This window comes from Macadamia integrifolia, unplaced genomic scaffold (genome assembly GCF_013358625.1).
Source record: "Macadamia integrifolia cultivar HAES 741 unplaced genomic scaffold, SCU_Mint_v3 scaffold1335, whole genome shotgun sequence".
Classification (NCBI taxonomy): Eukaryota; Viridiplantae; Streptophyta; class Magnoliopsida; order Proteales; family Proteaceae; genus Macadamia; species Macadamia integrifolia.
In genome coordinates, this window is record NW_024868164.1 from 87325 (window position 1) to 95490 (window position 8166).

At 40.1% G+C, this 8166-nt stretch overlaps 1 long non-coding RNA gene across 1 annotated transcript in view; it reads right to left on the minus strand.

Moving 5' to 3' along the window:
- Positions 1-7564, minus strand: part of LOC122063470 — a 60177-nt gene extending 52613 nt beyond the window's left edge. The window contains exon 1 of the long non-coding RNA XR_006135342.1: positions 7219-7564. This is a non-coding gene — a long non-coding RNA (uncharacterized LOC122063470). The remainder of the gene's footprint in view (positions 1-7218) is intronic.
- Between the last annotated feature and the right edge of the window lie 602 nt (positions 7565-8166).

Consider the following 8166-nt stretch of genomic DNA (forward strand, 5'->3'; position numbering starts at 1 on the left):
CCCAAAAAAAAAAACCCACCCCGCCCCTCATTAAGCTTCAGATTAAACATATAAAGCATCTATATCCAGATATGCAATGTACCAATGTTAAAGGACTTCAACTTTTGTAATTAACGTGTTGTAATGTGGGGTACAAGGGTAGAATTGTCCATAGGGGAATATTTGTCTTTGTACTCATAACCCTATTTTTATAAATAAAGGAGGACTGGTGTCATGTGACACAAGTGCCATTCTCCCAATTTTCATCATGATATCAGAGGACAGATCCATGTTGTGATCTAAACCATAAAATCACTACCGCCACCTCTCTCTCTCTCTCTCTCTCTCTCCCTTACAACTCATGTCACATCTCTTCTCTCTCGTTTTTCTTCCCCTCACACTCGCCTGTCTTCTCTTCCTCGCCTTTCTCCTTCTCGGTCGAGCCCCTCTCACTGGACTTCTCTCTTTTTTATGGATCACTCTCAGTGATGACTCCTTTATCCCACCTAGTGTTTTTTCCCTCCTTTTCGGTGTTTCTTATGGCATAAGAAACCTACCTAGGTTTCATATTGAAAGCTTTGAATGCTTTGACAACTTTTGGTTGATATTTTTTGTTCCACAAGTGATCAACAGCCAGCAACCATGTCCGAAGACTCTACCATATCTACTACTGCAGATTTGAGGGAGAAAGAAAAGGGCTAAACCCAGATCTGGTATCAGAGCTAGGTGGACCGAGGGAGAATCTGTGAGTGTCTATCTCCTGCGTAAGGAGTTTAGTCCCACATCGCTCGTGGATCCAATCTGCGGTCTATACTTAAGTCCTTGGGCGCCTTCTCCTGATAAGCCAGTTTTGAGGGAGAAAGAAAAGGCCTAAACCCAGATCTCTCATGGAGACTTTCCCACCTTCCATGCATGCTCTGTCAAGTTAGATGGGAGTAATTACCTGATGTGGTCTCATTCCTGCTTCCTTTCAATAGATTCGCATGGCTACTCTGGCAACCTAGTAGGGGAATTTGAGAAGCATGTTGTTGCTGATCCATCTTAGAAGAAGTGGAGTTCTAAAAATTCTTTGGTGATGGCTTTTCTCATCAATTCTATGAGCCCCAATATTGCCAGGGGTATCTTCTGTTAGACATTGCTACCAAGATCTGGACGGTTGCTAAAGAAACATATTCCCACATTGGCAATGATGCTCAGGTATATGAACTACGCAAGAAGATTCATGATTTCAAGCAACAGAACCTGAATTTATTCCAGTAGTACTCTGAATGGTACTCTTTGGCACAAATTGGATTTCTAAAAGGAGCATCATCCTACTACCACCATAGATGTTACAAATTTCAAGAAGAGAGCAGACAAAATCCGTGTATGATTTTTTGGCTAGTCTCAATGTTGAACTTGATCAGATTTGTGCCCATGTTCTCAATAGAGACCCTGTCCCATCTCTGGAGCAAGCTTATGCCCTTGTTCATTCAGAATATAGCCATCGTACACTGATGTAACTGCCTTCCTAGGATCGGTCAGCCCTTGTTGCAAGTATAGGCTTTGATCCTAGATTCCTCCATAGAGGCCTTCCACGTACAGGTGATTGTTCTTTTTCTAACAAGGATCCTATTAAGTGTGAGTATTTTGGGAAGGAGTGCCATACCAAGGAATTATTCTGGAAATTACATAGTCTCCCTGCTAATTCTAGGCGTGGTCCTAGACAAGGTCATAGCATGGTATAAAGAGACAGGAAAATACCACTGATGCATCTAACAGTGCACTTAATGGTAGGTTTTTCCATGCCCTATGACGAGATCTCTTCTCTTCTACGGTGAAAATCATGATCAAATTAGAGCCATCCAAAGCTTTTGCTAACTCTGCCTCTTTCCCAATTGTTTTTTATCTCCTTTTGTGATTATAGTGCTTCAATGGCCTCTTCTCCCTGGATTATCGATTCATGTGTAACTGATCACATAACCGGTTCTTCAAATTTATTTTTAAGTATTCTCCTTGTTTGGTAGAGAGAAGGTATGGGTTGTTGATGGTAATCTTTCTCCCATTGCTGAGAAGGGTTCCATTTAGTGATCTCCCAATTTGTCTCTATCATATGTATTACATGTTCCTAATTTTTCAACCAATTTTAAGTCCATTAGTCATTTAAAATCTAATCTCAAATGAAAAGCCACTTTTATCCTTCCAACTGTGTGTTTCAGGATCTGGTGACAGGGAAAATAATTGGTTGTGGTAGAGTGCAAGGTGGGTTGTATCTGCTTGAGGCTGGTCTTTCTTCAGTTCCAAGTTCTTCATCAGTTCTTCAAGTAGACTGCATCAGCAACCTTTTCTAGGTTACTCTATTGGCATCGTCGATTGGGTCACCCTCCATTAGGAACCTTAGCTAGGTTTTTCCAGCTTTATTTGGAAATTTTAATGCAAGGGATTTCTTTTGTGAAGCATGTGTTTTGGTCAAACAGACTCATACTATTTATCCTAGTTTGAATAATAGAAGTAATATTCCTTTCGCTTTAATCTATTCTGATATTTGAGGCCCATCTCGGTGTGTTTCTGTTACTGAGTATAAGTGATTTATTACTTTAGCACTTGGATATTTGATGCACCATAAGAGTGAGGCATTTAAGTGCTTTAAGCTTTTTCATAACATGGTTCAGACACAATTTCAGGTCATAGTTAAGATTCTTCGCAGTGACAATGGTAGGAAGTATATTGATGGTGCCTTTCAAGACTACCATGGAGCTAAAGGAATTCTAAACTAGACTAGTTGTGTTGCCTCAGAATGGAAGAATCGTCATATTTTGGAGGTTGCTCACTCTCTGATGTTTGAGATGCAAGTTCCTCCTCAATATTGGAGTGAAGTTTTTCTCACTGCTACATACTTGATTAAGCAGATGCCTTCTCGAGTATTACATTTCCGGTCTACTCTCACTTTTCTTCAGGGCAACTCTGACTTTATCGTCCCTCCCAAGGTATTTGGTTGTTTCTACTATGTATGCAATCATCATCATCCCAATGAAAATTTTGATCCTCGAATCCTCAAGTGTATTATCCTGGGGTACTCTGCCACTCAGAAGGGGTATAGGTGATATCATCCACCAACCCTTCACTGGTTTGTGACCATGGAAGTGATCTTTCACAAGTTTGGTGTCCCCCTCTTTAGGGAGAGCAGTTGGATCAGTTGGAAGATGTGTCACATGTTGTTCTTCCTCCCATTGTCGTGGATATTACTTAGGAAACTGTGGTTCAAGGGAAGTTGTCTCAGGTTCCTGGTAATGGGGATGTGTTGTTTCCTTTGAAGGTTTATATTCGCAACAAGCAACAGAAGCAACAATAACCCACTATTGCTACTACATCAGCTCTACCCAGCCAACTGTTGCATTCCCTTGATCCTGGTCCTCCATCAGCTCCTTTTGGTAATGATCCGTCTCTTGACTTACCTATAACTATTTGTAAAGAACCTAGAACTTGTACTCAATATCCCATTTCCAAGTTTGTTTCTTACTCCTCTTTGTCTCCTTGCTATCGTACCTTTATGTCTACGTTGTCTTCTGTGTCTCTTCCTCAAAAATGGCAAGAAGCTTTGGTTGATCAAAGATGGAAAGCCGCTATGATTGAAAAAATGTAGGCACTTAAAAAGAATGGTACATGAGATCTTATGAGTCTTCCAAATAAAAAATATACATATAAACGGTTGGACTAAACATGTGGAGCCAAGCCGAGCTTGCGAAAGGGCCTGTCCGGTCGAGCACCCATCAAACTTACCTCTTGCACTGTGTACTGCCTATTATAAATGGGCAGGGCCTGATCTCGACACGTTTAACAATTGGTGCAGGCCAAGCTAATCTTTAAAAGATCGGGCCCGATCGGTCTAACCGGTGCGGGCTTGGGATTGACAAACCTAGAGAATTATACTGATCCGATTCAGATTTAATACTCCAATTGGAGCAGCAATTAGTAGGCAAGCATCAAAGTTGGAAGTTGGGACCAAAAACCCTCGCTGTGTTGTCCACTTGATTTCAAGCCCACGGATCACAATCCCATAATTCTCATTGTTCTATTCTACTCTTTATGTACTCCATTCAATTCAATAATTGTATCTTTCACGAATTTAAACTTCAAAGGAAGACTGAAATCGAAAACCCATGGAGATTCAATGACGCATCTCCATCTAGCGAAGGGACCAGTTGAGACAATATAGGAACAGTGCAATTAGTGGAGGCCTGTGACTATGGCTTCTATGGCAGTAGCAAGAACACGTTGCCTCACAGCTAGATTATTATCGGGATTCCATTGCCTTACCTTATTATATAAGGAGGAGAATTTACTATCACTCCCCTACACTTGGCCTATATTTACTAAAATTTTCCTACCTTATATTTTTTTCTGACACTCCCCTGTTTTTAGAGTTTTACATGTCTTTCACCTGCACTTTTTAAATACCCATATTACCCCCTCCTTTTCACCTGTAACCTATTAATTTTTTTCAAATTGATTAGTCCAAAACATGCTTTTTCTAATCCAAGAAAACAGTCAATTGACTTGTCCTTCTATTATTACTTGGTTCAAATGTTGCTTTGTTGGCTGAAACTCAAACTCTTCCTCGACTCCCATTTTTTTATTTTTTTTTATTTTCTTTAAATGCATTAGTACTAATGTTTATTTATTAACTTTTTTTCTTTTGTCTCATCCATCATCACGAGTTTAGTAATCTTTATTTTTTATTGGTATTGGATTGGTATCGGTCTTAGCCGATAATAATTCGGATCGGTATCATTCTCAATGTTATATTTCCGTTAGGGTTGCTATTGGCAAAGATGAACACTATTCGAGTTACCCTATCTTGTGCTGCAAACTGTGATTGGGAGTTGCAACAACTGGATGTGAAGAATGCATTTCTTCATGGTGAGATAAAAGAAGAGGTGTACATGAACATCCCACCTAGATTTGATAGTGCTCAAACAAAAGGAAAGGTCTGTAAGCTCAAGACAGTTTTGTATGGTCTTAAACAATCTCCCCATGCCTGTTTTGGTCACTTCCACAAGGCCATAATATCTATGGGGTACACTTGAAGCAATGCAAATCACTCTCTTATCAAGAAGTCTGGTGACAAGATTACGGTTTTAATTGTGTATGTGGATAACATAGTTGTTATAGGGATGATGCTGAGGAAATCTCTCATCTCAAGAAGTTTTTGGGCACTTAATTTGAAATTAAAGACTTGGGGCAACTTCGTTATTTTCTTGGCATAGAAGTGGCTCGGTCTACCAAAGGGTGTTTTCCTCTGTCAAAGGAAGTACACCCTAGATTTGTTGTCTGAAGTCGGTATGCTAGGATGTAAACCTTGTGACACACCTGTGGAGGCTAAACCCATCTCTCTAGTAAAGTAGGTGAACCTGTTGATAAGGGTGGTTATCAACGGCTGGTCGGGTGTCTCATTTATCTCTCCCACACTTGACCACCCAGACACTGCATTTGTTGTCAGTCTGGTGAGCCAATTTGTGCATAATCCCTATTCCTCCCATTTGGATGCAGTCCACCATATTCTCCACTATTTGAAGTCCTCTCCAAGGAAAGGATCCTATTTGCTCTATATGGTCATCTTCAAATTGAGGCCTTTACAGATGCCGACTAGGCTGGGTCTCCGGATGATCGGAGATCTAATACTAGTTATAATGCCTTTGTTGGTAGTAACTTAGTCACATGGTGTACCTAGAAGCAATCCATAGTGGCTCGGTCAAGTGTTGAGGCAATGAGGCTGAATTCAGGGTGATGACTCTAGCAATCTGTGAGCTTCTGTGGCTCAAGAGTCTTTCTGGAGAACTTGGTGTGCCGATCACTCTTCCGATGAAGCTTTATTGTGACAACAAATCTGTTATTAGCATTGCTCATAATCTTGTTCAACATGATCATTCCACATATTTTGAAATTGATCACTTTATTAAAGAGAAGCTTGAGTCCGGTCTTATCTATGTTCCATTTGTGATGTCCGCAGACCAATTCGCTGATGTTTTTACTAAATGTCTTAGCAATCAAATTTTCCATTTTTATGTATCCAAGTTGGGCATGTGTGATATCACAGCACCAACATAAGGGGGAGTGTTGCAATGTGGAGTATAAGGGTAGAATTTTCCATAGGGGCATATTTGTCTTTGTACTCATAACCCTACTATTATAAATAAAGGAGGACTGGTGTCATGTGAGTCTGTGACACAAGTCTCATAATCCCAAATTCAGTCAGAACGACAAAAGGATTAAAGGATCAACAACTGAGGTTGGAAAATCTAACCAATAATCTATATTGTTCCCTATCAGATGATTAACCAACGGATAAACCAATTCAGAGAGCAAAAGCCAGATTATCTGGGCCTGGGGATCAACCAGATATGATAGATCAAATCCGTACCATCTGATGCAAATATTGATCAGATGATGCGATAGAGATCTAAAAGTCATGGCACAACAATACCAACCATCTGAAAGCTCTAGAGTTTGGAGGAATTGGCATACCTATATTTCACAACCAAGTTGCTACTTAAGAACCACCTGATAACTATTCTTAAAAGGAACTCATGTGTAAAATCTGACACCACAGAATATAGAATATAGAGGCACTTCAGAAACTCATGCAAAAGGAATGAGAAAATGATTGGCCACAGCACACCAAATTGTACCTGACTATATTGCTATTTGCATGGAAATCAACCAGAACAATTCAAACGGGTAATCTTAAAGAGTCACCAATTTATGAAGAAGCTAAATATGTAATTACACAGTAATCTCATCTACAAACGTTGACCACAGTGAGTAGATTCCGAAATGACAAGGCAAGGTCAAGATCCTGATTAACAATCTGATATCACCATACATACATTATATTATCTCAATAAAAATAATTTGCAAATTAGTGCAAATGAGGTCAAATATGGATTCATGCATCTAACAGTAGCCTCGTCATAAAAATCCACCTATGACAGTGAAACTACCAGACTAAGGAAATAAAACTCCATGCACTAGTGCATTAACAGTTGCCTGGCTAAGGAACTAAAACTCCATGCACTAGTGCATTGACAATTGCCTCATCATGAGATGTTTCCGGAACCACTATTTCTTTTCTTTTTTCTTTAATGAATAATTCCAGAACCAATTCAATTTCAATTTCAACTTCAATTTCATTAGACAGAATAATGAAGATAAACAGATGCAATTACCAACAAGCTGAGAAACCGAAACCAAGAAACTCACCGTCTCCTTTCATCTGCGACGATCCAGCGCAACCCATCTTGTTGTGTTGGCAGTATCAGATCGATAGGAATCAAGGAAATACACACTCAATCTTCATCGACATAACTAAACCGAAGCTCTGCTCAGTAAGCTTGTAAGCCTCAGTATCAGTGGAGAATTCCAGGACAGCTCACGGCAATTTGCAGCTTTTTGTGTGGGAAGAGAGGGGCGAGAGAGAGAGAGATGACAACAGAAAGGGGTTGAGTTGAGTGAGGCAGAGATCAAATATGGAAGGAGAAAGGGAAGAAAAATGAGGGAAAAGTGTGAAACGAGAAGAGTAATCAGTGGTAATTGGTTCTTGTCTGTCTTTGCGCGTATATGCGTTTGGTTTATCAACTCGTTTCCATTTTTTCTCCTTCTATTCTCGACTCTCAAAACGACGGCTGGGACGATTGTGACTCGGCGTGGACTCTTTTTCGCGTTAAATTTTGCACAATCGAAGCAGACGTTTTCCTCGTTTAGCGTTTGCCACATGCAAATTTGGAAAGCTGTGTAACACTTGAAGAAAGAAAATGTTGATTAAAAAAAGGAAAAAGATCCTACCCGTCTAAGTGTTCCCTACGCCTAGACACAGGCGGGGACAAAAAGATCATATTACCCTCTCTTCATGGCAACTACAGGCTGGGACGATTGTGACTCGATGTGGACTCTTTTTCGCATTAAATTTTGCACAATCGAAGCAGACTCTTAACGTTTGCCACATGCAAATTTGGAAAGGTGTGTAACACTAGAAGAAAGTAATTGTTGATTAAAGAAAGGAAAAAGATTCTATCAGTTTAAGTGTTGCCTACGCCTAGACATAGTCAGGTGCAAAAAGATCATATTACCCTCTTTTCATGTGCTGAAGATGTTCATGCACGACTTCCTATTAGCACCATGCACTAGTGTAGGCAACACCAGACCAGCAAG